We start from the raw sequence: 14,902 nt of genomic DNA on the forward strand, positions 1-14,902 counted from the left end.
CATAGAGTTGCATAGACGTGCAGGAGAGATTTCCAAAAATACACAAAGTTTTATAAATTCACAGGTTTTCTTGAGTCTGAACATATGTTTTCACCATGAGGAGCGGGGATATTGTATACCTAAATTACTGAGAGAGATTAGAAGAAAATGAGAGAAAGGGGAAAAAGAGAAATGAAGACAGGGAGAAAGAGAAATGGAAAAACAGTGAAGCTCTCCTCTCCTAAATTGAAAAATTCAGTCCAGTTTGCTGATTGGCTGGCAGTGTTTCCACCTAGAAGTTTCCATTCCCATGAGGATGCTAGGAAATGTAGTTCCCCAAAAGGAGAGGGCTGAAAGACAGTCTCCCCTTCAGTACCCTTTCATTACAGTTCCAGCTCCAATAGGAACTTGAGTAGTTTCCTAATTAGACTCTGCTGCCATATAAAAAGCTCCAGAATAAAAGCTTTTATGAAGTACCTAACCTTTTCTTGGAATCAGACATAGAGTGACGTGACCTTATTTCCCAAAAGCAGAGACATGACAGTAGTGGATCAGGGAGCCTCACTCTCTTCACCTATTACATTTCAAAAGACTATAAGCCATAGTTATAAAGCAAAAATAATGTTTTGGGGAATGAATGGGGCATGGAAAGAATAAACTAATGCTCCTAACGTAAATGGCAATGGACTCCAAACACATCAGAAATGTAGAAAAAATCAATACCCGCCCTTCTCCTACTTAGACTATGAGACACATACGGGACAGGAACTATGTCTGACTTGAATGTCTTGCATCTACATCAATGCTTTGCACAGTATTTTGCACATATTAAGCCCATTAGTGGACTTTGAATGGGTGATCCAAACTTATCAATAATATTAATAATTGCATCTCACGAAATCACTCACTCCGTCCCTTCTCCCCTCCTTAACTTCCATCTTCAACTGCTCACTCTACACTGGTTCCTTCCCCTCTGCCTTCAAACATGCCCATGTCTCTCCCATCCTAAAAAAACCCTCTCTTGACCCCACCTCACCTTCTAGTTATCGCCCCATCTCCCTCCTACCATTCCTTTCCAAACTCCTTGAACGAGTTGTCTACACGTGCTGCCTTGAATTCCTCAACACCAACTCTCTCCTCGACCCCCTCCAGTCTGGCTTCCATCCCCTACATTCCACAGAAACTGCCCTCTCAAAGGTCACCAGTGACCTCCTGCTTGCCAAATCCAACGGCTCCTACTCTATCCTAATCCTCCTCGACCGCTCAGCTGCCTTCGACACAGTGGACCACCCCCTTCTCCTCAACACGCTATCCAACCTTGGCTTCACAGACTCCGTCCTCTCCTGGTTCTCCTCTTATCTCTCCGGTCGTTCATTCTCAGTCTCTTTTACAGGCTCCTCCTCCCCCTCCCATCCCCTTACTGTGGGGGTTCCCCAAGGTTCAGTTCTTGGTCCCTTTCTGTTCTCAGTCTACACTCACTCCCTTGGTGACCTCATTCGCTCCCATGGCTTCAGCTATCATCTCTACGCTGATGACACCCAAATTTACATCTCTGCTCCTGCTCTCTCCCCCTCCCTCCAGGCTTGCATCTCCTCCCGCCTTCAGGACATCTCCATTTGGATATCTGCCTGCCACCTAAAACTCAACATGTCCAAGACTGAACTCCTTGTCTTCCCTCCCAAACCCTGCCCTCTCCCTGACTTTCCCATCACTGTTGATGGCACTACCATCCTTCCCGTCTCACAAGCCCGCAACCTTGGTGTCAACCTCGACTCCGCTTTCTCATTCACCCCTCACATCCAAGCCGTCACCAAAATCTGCCGGTCTCAGCTCCGCAATAATTGCCAAGATCTGCCCTTTCCTCTCCGTCCAAAACACTACCCTGCTCGTTCCAGCTCTCATCCTATCCTGTCTGGACTACTGCATCAGCCTTCTCTCTGATCTCCCATCCTCGTATCTCTCCCCACTTCAATCCATACTTCATGCTGCTGCCCGGATTGTCTTTGTCCAGAAACGCTCTGGGCATGTTACTCCCCTCCTCAAAAATCTCCAGTGACTACCAATCAATCTGTGCATCAGGCAGAAACTCCTCACCCTTGGCTTCAAGGCTCTCCATCACCTCGCCCCCTCCTAACTCACCTCCCTTCTCTCCTTCTACAGCCCAGCCCACACCCTCTGCTCCTCTGCTGCTAATCTCCTCACCGTGCCTTGTTCTCACCTGTCCTGCCGTCAACCCCCGGCCCACGTCATCCCCCTGGCTTGGAATGCCCTCCCTCTGCCCATCCGCCAAGCTAGCTCTCTTCCTCCCTTCAAGGCCCTACTGAGAGCTCACCTCCTCTAGGAGGCCTTCCCAGACTGAGCCCCCTCCTTCCTCTCCCCCTCGTCCCCCTCTCCATTCCCCCCATCTTACCTCCTTCCCTTCCCCACAGCACCTGTATATATGTATATATGTTTGTACATATTTATTACTCTATTTATTTATTTTACTTGTACATATCTATTCTATTTATTTTATTTTGTTAATATGTTTGGTTTTGTTCTCTGTCTCCCCCTTCTAGACTGTGAGCCCACTGTTGGGTAAGGACTGTCTCTATATGTTGCCAAATTGTACTTCCCAAGCACTTAGTCCAGTGCTCTGCACACAGTAAGCACTCAATAAATACGATTGATTGATTGATTGATTGGTATTTAAGTGCTTACTATGTGCCAGGCACTGTTCTAAGTGCTGAGGCAGAAAGCAGATAATCGGGTTGGGCACAGTCCGTGGATAGGGATCACAGTCTTAATCCCCATTTTACAGATGATGGAACTGAGGTGCAGAGAACTTAAGTGACTTGACCAAATTCACACAGCAGTCAAATGGCGGAGTCAGAACTAGAACCCAGGTCCTCCTGACTCCCAGCCCCATCCTCTATCCACTAGGCCAAACTGCTTTTTGGCAATTTCAGTCATTTTGCAAATTCTACTAGGAGAATCCTATGTTCAATTTAAATGGCATCTTCCCCTTAACTCTAATTTGAAAGGGAATACCCAGTTATAACCAGATTCAAGTCCTGAGAGTGAGACAGTACAAACTTATGTCCCCACAATGCAAGGTAATGAAAGAGCCAGTGTCAGGAGGAGTGTGAGTCTAGCAGTTAATACCCCGATAACCTACTGAGCCCAGATCTAACATCATTCTCTCCTTCCACTGAGATGACTGTGACCATTCATCTGGTTTTATTCTGGGCAGTCCTGTTTTCACCTACCTCTGCCCTGTCCGGTATCAATATGCATTCATTCAGTTGTACTTATTGAGCGCTTACTCTCTGCAGAGCAGGGTACTAAGTGCTTGGGAGAATACAACACATTCCCTGTCCACAATGAGTGGGACAGGGAAGCAGGAAGACAGACATTATTATAAATGAATAAATGACAGATATGGACGTAAGTGCTGTGGAGCTGGAATGGGGGAAAAACAAAGGGAGCAAGTCGGGGTGAGGCAGAAGAGCGGAAGAAGAGGAAAGGGGGTGTTTAGTTGGGGAAGGCCTCTTGGAGGAGATATGCTTTCAATAAGGCTTTGAAGCTGGGGAGAGTCACTGTCTGATGGATTTGGGGAGGGAAGGCGATCCAGACTAGAGGTAGGCTGCAGTGGCGGTGAGATAGATTTGGAGGCACAGTGAGAAGATTAGCATTAGAGGAGCAAAATATGTGGGCTGGGTTGTAGTAGGAGCGTAGTGAGGTGAGGTAGGAGGGGGAAAGGTGATTGAATGCCCCTTCCAATGCCATACTTAGTGATATGGTACGACATGCCTTTGTGCCAAGTATTTTTCTTTTAAATCCCCCAGCCCCTTTCCGCCCTGGCTCTTGCTGCTGAGCCCCACAGCTTTGAAGCGAAACCCCTGTCTATAGAGTTCAATCTGGGTGGGGAATGCAAGAACTCCAGGAATCACCTCTAACCTCAGCAAATTTCTTTAAAAGTTTCCATGAGACACCACTGTGTTAAATTGCGCAACTCATGAGATATACCATAATAATACCTGTGGCATTTGTTCTAGGTGTCAGGCGTTGTTCTAAACCCGGGGTAGACAAAGGTAATTGGGTTGAACATAGTTCCTGTCCCACATAGGGCTGACGGTCTTATCCCCATTTTACAGATGAGGTAACAGAGACACAGAGAAGTGAAGTGGCTTGTCCAAGGTCACACAGCAGACAAGTGTGGGAGCCAGGATTAGAACTCGGGTCCTCTGACTCCCAGGCCCATGCTCTTTCCATGCAGTGCCAGGAGTCTCGGATCCTGCAAGCTCTGGCACTGCCTATCCTGGTTGCCAACTGGCAGAAGTAGCAGGAGAAGCAGCCTCAGAGATCTGTCTCAGGAAAGAGAGGGGAACCTGGGGATGGGTCATTGAAAACAAATGCCTGGACATTACAACAAAAGCAGCAGGGCCTAGTGGAAAGGGCATGGGTTTGGGAGTCAGAGTACCTGGGTTCTAATCCCAACTCCACCATATGCCTGCTGTGTGGCCTTGGGCAAGACCCTAAACTTCTCTGTGCCTCATCTACCTCATCTGTAAAATGGGGATTCAGTACCTGTGGCCCTCCTATTTAGATTGTGATCCCTGGGTGGAACAGGGGCTGGGCCTGACCTGATTAAATCTTTATCTCTAAACTGTAAACTCATTATAGGCAGGGAACATATCTATTAATTCTCTTGTTTCAATAAGGCTTTGAAGTGGGGGACAGTCACTGTCTAACGGATTTGGGGAGGGAGGGCGATCCAGGCCAGAGGTTAATTCTCCAAAGCACTTAGCAGCATGGCCTAGTAGAAAGAGCATGGGCTTGGGAGTCAGAGGACCTGGGTTATAAACCCTGCTCTGCTGCTTGTCTGCTGTGTTACCTTGGACAAGTCACTTCTCTTCCTCTGTGCCTCAGTTACCTCATCTGCAAAATTGTGTTTAAAGACTGTGAGCCCTATGTGGGACAGGGACTGTGTCTGACCTGATTATCTTGTATCTACCCCAGTGCTTAGTACAGTGCCTGGCGCATAGTAAGTGATTAACAAATACCACAGTTATTATCGTTATGCTCTGTGCATAAGTAGCGCTCAATAAATACCATTGACTGATTGAATGATATCTTCTGCAGCTCTTGGAACACTATTTGGAACATTGTAAGCACTTAACAAATACCCTAATAACTATTAAAGTAGGGCCAGGCATGGATCAGGCTAGGATGGTAGCAGGGTTCCCCATTGGCAGGGGCTGGGCAATGGTCATGGCATGAAGAATGGCCTAGTGACTCTATACTGCAAGCTGGTATTGGGCAGGGATCTGGTCTGCTAATTCTGTTGAATTGTGCTCTCCCGAGCACTTAGTCCAGTGCTGTTCATGTGGTAAATGCTCAATAAATACCATTGGCCTATTGACTGACCCCATTGGCAGTGCCTGAGTTGTGTCAGCAGTGATAATCCCCAGATGATGGCAGAAGTGAGCCCTGCCTGCAAAGAATATAATAATTAATAATAATTATGGTTTTGTTAAATGCTTACTATATGCCAAGCACTGTTCTAAGAGCTGAGTAGATACAAGTTAATCAGAATGGACACAGTCCCTGTCTTACATGGGGCTCACACTCATCCCCATTTTGCAGATGAGGTGACTGAGGCCCAGAGAAGCGAAGTGACTTATCTAAGGTCTTACAGAAGACATGTGGTTGAGTCAAGATTAGAACCCAGGTCCTTCTAACTCCCTGGCCTGTGCTTTTATCCACTAAGCCACATGCCGGTATCTAGGTCAATCATACTCTTCTTTGTCCTCTTAGCTCCTCTCTGTCCCTGCCACCTCTCTGCATGTAGGGACCATCTCTATATGTTGCCAACTTGTACTTCTCAAACGCTTAGTACAGTACTCTGCACACAGTATGTGCTCAATAAATACGATTGAATGAATGAATGATTGAATGAATGAATAAATTTTATGATCGGAACATTAGTGAATTATGGGAAAACTGCACATGAATTCGCTAACCATAAAGATCAGCAGAAGCAGCGTGGCTCAGTGGAAAGAACATGGGCTTTGGAGTCAGAGGCCGTGGGTTCAAATCCCAGCTCCACCACTTGTCAGCTGTGTGACTTTGGGCAAGTCACTTCACTTCTCTGGGCCTCAGTTCCCTCATCTGCAAAATGGGGATGAACACTGTGAGCCCCTCGTGGGACAACCTGATTACCTTGTATCTACCCCAGCGCTTAGAACAGTGCTTTACACATAGTAAGTGCTTAACAAATACCAACATTATTATTATTATTATCAAATTTTCAGCTAGCAAGTGTTCTATTATTGTGACAGGCAGAGCAAAAGAAACAAGATAGAATGAAAAAGTTGAGACCTAGATGTGTATTGAGAGAGAAAGAGAAAGAGAAAGAAAGAGAAAGTAGAAGGGAAGAGACTTTTTCGTTCTATCTTGTTTCTTTTGCTCTGCATGTCTCACAATAATAGAGCACTTGCCAGCTGAAATTTTGATCTTTATGGTTAGTGAATTCAAGTGCAGTTTTCCCACAAGTCACTAATGTTCCAATCAGAAAATTTATTCATTCATTCATTCAATCATATTTATTGAGTGCTTACTATGTGCAGAGCACTGTACTAAGTGCTTGGGAAGTACAAGTTGGCAACTTATAGCGATGGTCCCTACCCAACAACGGGCTCACCGTCTAGAAGATTAGCAACATTCCAATCTTTTCTGCAGAAAAAAAAGGGAAGAGAAATGTAAATGCCTAACTAAAAAGTTATGACCACAACTTCTTTTGTTACCCTTCTGGTCCAAAAATTTTGACAACCAAAATACCAAAGCCCACATGATTACCTTCCTTCTGGACATTTTCATATGTTTTCTATTGTTCTCATTCAAGCATTTCAGACTTCTTTCCACGGTAATGTAATCATTTCACAATACAGCATGCTTGTGGTCATATATAATTAACTTCATATTTTTCTGAAACCTGATGTTTGCCTGATTGGCAATATTTCCCCCTGAACATGCCAGAAGCTTTAGGAAGATTTCACAATTTTTTTGTGAAAAGTGCTTGAAATCAGTCCAGTTGTACAGCCTTGCTTCTGCTTTCTAGCAATATTTGCATAAAATAAGTGAAACTGAAAACTAGAGATAATATCTTCAGAGAACCTCTATTTTGGGTCTCGTGCTTTTAGAAGCAGCATTACGTAGTGGAAAGAGCACAGGCCTAGGAGTCAGAAGGTCATGTATTTTAATTCCAGCTCTGCCACTGGTTTTCTGTATGACCTTGGGCAAGTCATTTCACTTCTCTGCCTTAGTTACTTCATCTGTAAATTGGGGATTGAGACAGTGAGCTCCACATGGGATAGGGACTGTGTGCAACCTGATTTGCTTGTATCCATTCTAGTGTTTACTACAGTGCCTGGAACATAGTAAGAGCTTAACAACTACCCCAATTATTATTATTATTATCATTATTATTTTGGGCAGAGGCTAGAAGAACTGTGAACCTGATGTAGAGGAACCAGTGAAATTCAGTAGGGGGAAATTTGCCTTACAGAGTGAAGATTCCATTGTTTGAGTCAAAGTCACCCTTGATTGGCTTCAGTCACTGCAACAATCAGCTCAGCCAACTGTTTACATGGTCTCCATTATGTTAGGGTTGGCTAGGAAATGGAAGTCACAATACTATTTTCTTTCAGCTTATACTCTGGGGAACCGTGGGAGTTCACAAACTCAATAAACAGACAGACAAGCGTTCTCTTTCCAAGAAATAGAGATTGACCTGCTTGCTGTAGAGATATATATGGCACAGAACCAGCTGAAGATGGAGCCGGAAATATCACCAGGCAGCATGTAACTTGGTTCCTGGGGGAGAGAAAGGCCAGAGGAAAAAGGCCAGAGTCAGAGAACAAGCCGGCAAGTCAGTCCATGGCTCTGAGTTTTAAATACCATACTGAGTACATTGCAATCTGGTTGAGCCTCGTTCAGCCTTAGACAATGTGTTTGCTATAAGTAGGCTTCTGTTGTTGTCTTATGCTTTCGAGTCGTGTCCGACTCATAGTGACGCCATAGATGCATCTCTCCCAAAATGTCCCACTTCCATCTGCAATTGTTCTGGTAGTATATCCACAGAGTTTTCTTGGTAAAAATATGGAAGTGGTTTACCATTGCCTCCTTCCATGCAGTAAACTTGAGTCTCTGCCCTGCATTCTCTTCCATGCCGCTGCTGCCCAACACAGGGGAGTTTTAACTTGTAGCAGATTGTCTTCCACTCACTAGCCATTGCCCAAGCTAGGAATGGAATAGGTGGGCCTCTGCTTGACTTTCCCTCCTGTATTCATGACTGGTAGAGTACTGGAAATTTTCCAGGTGCGACCCTGAGAGGGGAAGTAGGTTTTTAAGAAATGAGATATAATAAATTGTCACACTTAAGGGGTAGTTTAAAAGAAATGTGTCCCTGGAAGGAGCGTAATCAATCCATGATATCGAATGCATCTTTTGTGCAGAGCTCTGTACTTAGCACTTGGGAGAATTCAATAGGAAATGGTAGATGTGATCTATGCTGTCCAGAAACTAATGATCTTGGTTTTTACTGGCAAAGCATCATGCTAAGCACTTGGGAAAGTACCATGCAGCGAACTGATAGATATGAGAAGGGCAGACAGATATATTAATCTAATGGGAAACCAAAGATTGAATAAACTATAAGACTGACTCTATGGCCCAGTAAAGTTGGGACAGATCCAGATTTTTGTCAGCTAACCCGGAGCAATTTTGGAAAAATATATGTGTCCCCTAGCTGGAAATGGGACCTTATTTTTCAGAGGCTGTTACTCATGCTAATCATTTGACCTTCCTTAGACAGGCTAGAGCATGCTCAACTTAGCATTCTATGATATGGATCAATCAGTCAATCCATCTATTGTATTTATTGAGCACTTACTATTTGCAGAACACTGTACTAAGTGCCTGGGAGAGTACGATATAACAGAGTTGGTAGATTCTGTGGGAAGTTCTGCCCACAGAAACTACTTGTAATAGATTTATGCACAAGAATGCCATAACTACATGCGCAAGAATGTCATAGCAACTGCTTCTTTGAAATTAATACATAGGACATATAGTATTGGAGCCCTAATTAGGGGAAGTTCAAATAAACCTTGAAAGAAGTTGAAAGAAGCATGCTATCAAGAGATTGAACCAAGTGAAACTAAATAGAAATTAGCAATGAAAAGCAACTATTTTTTTAATTTTGGGAGGAAATGGAGACTTTGCCACCTTTACGGAGTCTTATGTGATTTACTCACAAAGATCTGACTAATGACTTAAAATGAAATGGCTGTAAGGGAAATAATAAATTATGTAGAGTAAAATGCTGCTCAAAACTCAAGCATGCATTTACAGTCGCTCGTCTGGCTGGCTGCCAAAGGGACATTTTGCTCAGCAAATTGTGCTGATGTAAATGATTTTTAATAGAAACAGACAAGACCAAAGGGTTCCAAAGAAAATAACAGGAGCAGGTAAAGAATATTCACTGGCCTGCTGCTTGAATGTATTATTATCACTATTATTATTATTATCATTGTCACCATCCTGGCTATTACTATTGTTATTATTATTATATTTGTTAAAGACATTTGTTAAGCACTTACTATGTGTCAGGACTGTGCTAAGACCTGGGGTAGATTTGTCCTCTCTTCAGTGAAGTGTTTTTTAGTACTGAAAGGAAAATCCTACTAGAAAGAAATGTACTTTCTCCTCACGAAATAGAACTTTGAAATGTTTACCAGGTTTTTATCGCCTAGTGGAAAGAGCACGGGCCAGGTTGTCAGAGGACCTGGATTCTAATCCTAGATCTGCCCCTTGCCTGCTGTGTGACCTTGGGCAACTCACCTAACCTCTCTGAATCTCAGTTTCCTCATCTGTAAAATGGGGTTTAAATACCTGTTCTCTCTCCCTGTTAGGGACTGTGTTGGACCTGATTATTGTGTATCTGACCCTTTGCCTTTGTGTCTTTTTTATTTTATTTTTTAATAATTGTATTTTTAAGCACTTACTAGGTGCCAGGCTACATACTAAATACAGGGATAACTTTTAGATAACCAGGATGCACACAACTTTGCCTATGCCTGGCCCTATTTTAATAGTTATTATGATATTTGTTAAGAACTTACTATGTGCCAAGTACTGTTCCAAGTGTTGGGCAAGATATAGATCAATCATCAGTGGTATTTATGAGCACTTATGTGCAGAGAACTGTACTAAGCGCTTGGGGCAGTACAACAGAATTAGCAGACATGTTCCCTGCCCATAATGAACTTCCATTATAGAGGTAAGGATACAAAGTAATCAGGTCAGACAGTCCCTGTTCTACACAGGGGCCGCAATCTAAATCAGAAGCAAACAGGTACTGAACTCCATTTTACAGATGATCCCATCAAACCAGAAAAATTCCTCTTTGATCTCTGGTCCGAAACAATTTTCTTTACCATGATACCAATCCACCATTGTGAAAATGGAGCAAAATCTCAGTGAAACAGTTAACATCATTCCATAGAGGCAGCAACTGCATATTGATTTGCAATAATATGGATAATGATGATTATATTATATTTGTTAAGTGCTTACTGTGTGCCAAACACTGAACTAAGTCACTGGGGTAGATACAAGATAATTAGACCCCCTATGGGGCTCACATTCTAAGGAGGAGGGAGAACAGGTATTAGACTCCCAGTTTGCAAATGAAGGAACTGAGGCACAGAGAATCAATCAATCAATTGTATTTATTGAGCGCTTACTGTGTAAGAAGTAAAAGAAGCATGCTATCAAGAGAAGTAAACGACTTGCCCAAGGTCACACAACAAGTAAGTGGAGAAACCGGGATTATAACCCAGATCTTCTGACTCCCAGACCCATGCTTTTTCCACTATGCCATGCTGCTTCCCCACATAACAATAATCACATATCAAGTGTTTAATTAATTCATTCATTCAATAGTATTTATTGAATATTTACTGTGTGAAGAGCAGTGGACTAAGTGCTTGGGAGAGTTCAGTACAATGAATACTCATTGATTAATGAAAAACAACATTAAAAAGTAATTTAAAAAGGAACAACAAGACAGAATTGTCAGAGTTTAAGAAATCTGTTAAGAGTTAAGAACCGGGTATACATTCTTAATATAGTGAAAATAATCCAATTTTCAGTTGAACAGGGTGCAAATTTATAGCTAGACTTCCCAGAGTTTGATGCATTCAGGGCAATTGGCTTGCCCCAGCATTGAGATATCTGTGGATACCAGGAGGTGAATGGCCTCATTTCTGGGAACAAAGACTAAGATAGTTTGTCATAAAGAAAAACAGACCTTGGCACTGTGTAATCTTTTGTTTGGGGGTCGTCTTGAGCAATCTTGGCATGGTCACATCTAGCATATTCTTTGGAAGCAGAAAGACAAGGACAATAAAGCTGTTTTCATGTCAGAAAAAAACAAACATTTTCCTTGTCCCCACAGGTGATGTCTTAGCAAACTCCTCATGGCTCAGAGCTCTCCCTTAAACCAATTTAGAGAAGCAGTATTGCCCAGTGAAAGAACATTCATTCATTCAGTCAGTCATATTTATTGAGCACTTACTGTGTGCAGAGCACTGTACTAAGTGCTTGGGAAGTCCAAGTTGGCAGCATATAGAGACGGTCCCTACCCAACAACAGGCTCACAGTCTAGAAGGGGGAGACAGACAACAAAACATGTGAACAGGTGTCAAGTCATCAGAATAAATAGAAATAAAGCTAGAAGCACATCATTAAGAAAATAAATAGAATAGTAAATATGTACAAGTAAAATAAATAGAGTAATAAATCTGTACAAACATATATACAGGTGCTGTGGGAAAGGGAAGGAGGTAGAGTTGGGGGATGGGGAGGAGGAAAGGAAAAAGGGGGCTCAGTCTGCTTTGCTTTGCCTATGCTTTGGAAGCAGAAGGACAAGGACAATAAAGCTGTTTTCATTTCAGGAAGAAACAAACGTTTTCCTTGTCCCTACAGGTGACGTCTTAGCAAAGTCCTCATGGCTCAGAGCTCTCCCTTAACCCAGTTCTGAGAAGCAGTATTGCCCAGTGAAAGAACATCAAGTGGGAATCACAGGACCTGGGTTCTAATCCTAACTCTGCCACTAGTCTGCTGTGTGACCTTGGGCAACTCACTGAATTTCTCCATGCTTCAGTTATCTCATCTGTAAAATGGGGATTAAGAGCCTCATGTGGGACAGGGACAGTGTCCAACCTGACTAGCTTGGCAGAATGGCATAGTGAATAGAGCACGGGCCTTGTAGTCAGAAGGTCATGGGTTCTAATCCCGGGTCCGCCACTCGTCTGTTGTGTGGCCTTGGGTAAGACACTTCACTTCCCTGTGCCTCAGTTACCTCATCTATAAAATGGGGATTAAGACTGTGAGCCCCATGCGGGACGTGGACTATGTCCAACCTGATGTGCCTATATCCACCCCAGTGCTTAGTACAGTGCCTGGCACATAGTAAATGCTTAATACCATAATTATTATTACCCCAAAATTTAGTACAATGCCCAGCTCACGGTTAGCATTTAAAAAATACTGTTAAAAAAGAAAATCTTCAAAACTCAAACCTAATCCTGCATCTATGCTGAATTTGTATGGATAGCTCAAGTCCTTTTTCTTTTCCATTAAGAAGAGCTTTTTTCCAAAATAGCAATGCTTCCTCTAGTACCTTAGACTGTGAGCTTCCAAGTAATAAGAACCATTTATAAAAATCATCTGGGTATTCTCAACCAGGGCTTAGGTCAGTGTTCTGCAAACCATGAGCACTTAATAAATACATTACAACAACAGTAGCTACTATTATTATTTTGTTTTGCACTCAATTATTACCTTACACTTGACATTGATCAATTATTAACATCTTCTATCTCCAAACTACATCTGACCATTTTCAACTCAAACATTATCATTTAAACATGCCAGAAATATTGTTCCCCAGTGCCTTATCCTTAATCTAATTGTAGTTTAACAGTATTTCATAAGAAAAGAAGATATCCTCACTCACATTTGAAGTTCATAGCAGCCAATCAACCAATGGTATTTATGAGCATTCATTCATTCAATTGTATTTATTGAGCGCTTACTGTGTGCAGAGCTCTGTACTACTGCTTGGGAGAGTAAAATGTAACAATAAACAGACACATACTGTGCCCCCAACAACTGTACAAAGAATTTGGGGGAGTACACTATTAGCCAAACTCATGTTTCTGCCCTCAAGGAGCTTAAAATCTTGTGGGGGAGACAGACAAAAAAATATTTACAAATGGTGGAAGCAAGAGGAAGTGTAAGGATAAAATGGGTAGTAATGCAAGTACATTATAAATTCTTCTTCTTCTCCAGATGCCGTCAAGTCATGTCTGATTTACAAATTACAAATTTACACATTTACAAATTATAAACTACTGAATATAAATATACAATCAGGTGTTGAGCATAAGCAATATGCATTAAAAATCACCTCTGAGTTGACTTGATTCAGGGTGTTAGGAATCAATCAGGTAAAGCTTCCTGGAGGAGCTGAGAATCTAGGAAGGCCTTGAAGGTGGAGAGGGTTGGAATTTAGCAGTTTTGGATGATGAGAGGATTCCAGGCCAGGGGAACAGTGTGAGCAAGGAACTGGAGATAGGACAGTAGAAAGCAAGGTAAAATTAGGAGATGAGCTCAGGAAAAATGAAAAGCAAAGAATAAACGGTGACACAGAGGCTGCAGACTTTGAGGACCAGGGGGATGATGAAGGTGTTCTTGTTGACAGAGATAATGATAACGATAATGATAATAATAATATTTGTTAAGTTGTTAAATGGTTATGTGACAAGCACTGTACTAAGCACTGGGACAGATATAAGATGATCAAGTCCCATATGAGGTTTGCATTCGAAGAAGGGGGGAGAACAGAAGCAGCATGGAATAGTGGATAGAGCACGGGTCTGAAAATCAGAAGGTCACAGATTCTAATGCCAGCTCCCCCACTTCTCTGCTCTGTGACCTTGCTCAAGTCACTTCACTTCCCTGTGCCTCAGTTCCCTCATCTGTAAAATGGGGATTGAGACTGTGAGCCCCACATGAGACAGGGACTGTATCCAACCCCATTTGCTTGTAGTCATCTCAGCGCTTAGTACAGTGCCTGGTGCATAGTAAGTATTTAACCAAAAACATAATTACAATGTTACGGATGTTAAAACCCTTTTTACAGATGAGGGAACTGAGGCACACAGAAGTGAAGTGACTTGCCCAGTGTCACAAAGCAGGGAAGTGGCTGAGCAGAGGTATACAAACCATTCAAGGAGTTTGGACAGGATTGGAAGCTGGCAGATGGGGCAGTAACTAAAGGGACTCACAGGAGTTTGAAGTGTGGTTAAAGGAAGAGGAGAATGGAACATTTGAGCGCAGAGTTTTCAGACACGAAAAGGGAAGGGAGACGAGTTGAGCAAGTGGGAGCCAGTTTTGTCTAGCACCAAGAAAATGGAATTCACATTTAAAAAAATGATATTAACAACCCTAATTCCAGCTGAATCTAATTGGGATATTGTTTAAAAGCACTCCAGGGTGGGCGGAGGGAGGGTAGATACCACAATCCTCAGTTGGTTGGGTATGTTTCAGCTTCAATCTTTGTCGAAGCCAAAACACATCTACAAAAAGGAAAGCTCCCAGTTGTAATTTCCGCTAGCGAGACGGACCTTGTCTGCAAGTCTTGTGCTGCTTAGGACATTAATTCATTACTCTGCACCAGTGAATTCAGGGAAGCATGCCTTTCAAATAATGCCTCAGAGGGGTTACTGAGTGGAATACAGCCCACGGTAGTCAGCAGTCTTGAAAGATAAATTATTTAGAAGACTTTGCCTTTTGAGAACCTGCATACTTA

General features: G+C 42.8%; 1 non-coding gene across 1 annotated transcript; it reads right to left on the reverse strand.

The window, feature by feature from the left end:
- Positions 1 to 8,220: 8,220 nt before the first annotated feature.
- LOC119941062 lies at positions 8,221 to 8,358 on the reverse strand. The gene has a single exon (XR_005455098.1). It is a non-coding gene; the product is annotated as a small nucleolar RNA SNORA7 (small nucleolar RNA).
- Positions 8,359 to 14,902: the final 6,544 nt, after the last annotated feature.

Source organism: Tachyglossus aculeatus, chromosome 19 (genome assembly GCF_015852505.1).
Source record: "Tachyglossus aculeatus isolate mTacAcu1 chromosome 19, mTacAcu1.pri, whole genome shotgun sequence".
In the NCBI taxonomy this organism is placed as follows: Eukaryota; Metazoa; Chordata; class Mammalia; order Monotremata; family Tachyglossidae; genus Tachyglossus; species Tachyglossus aculeatus.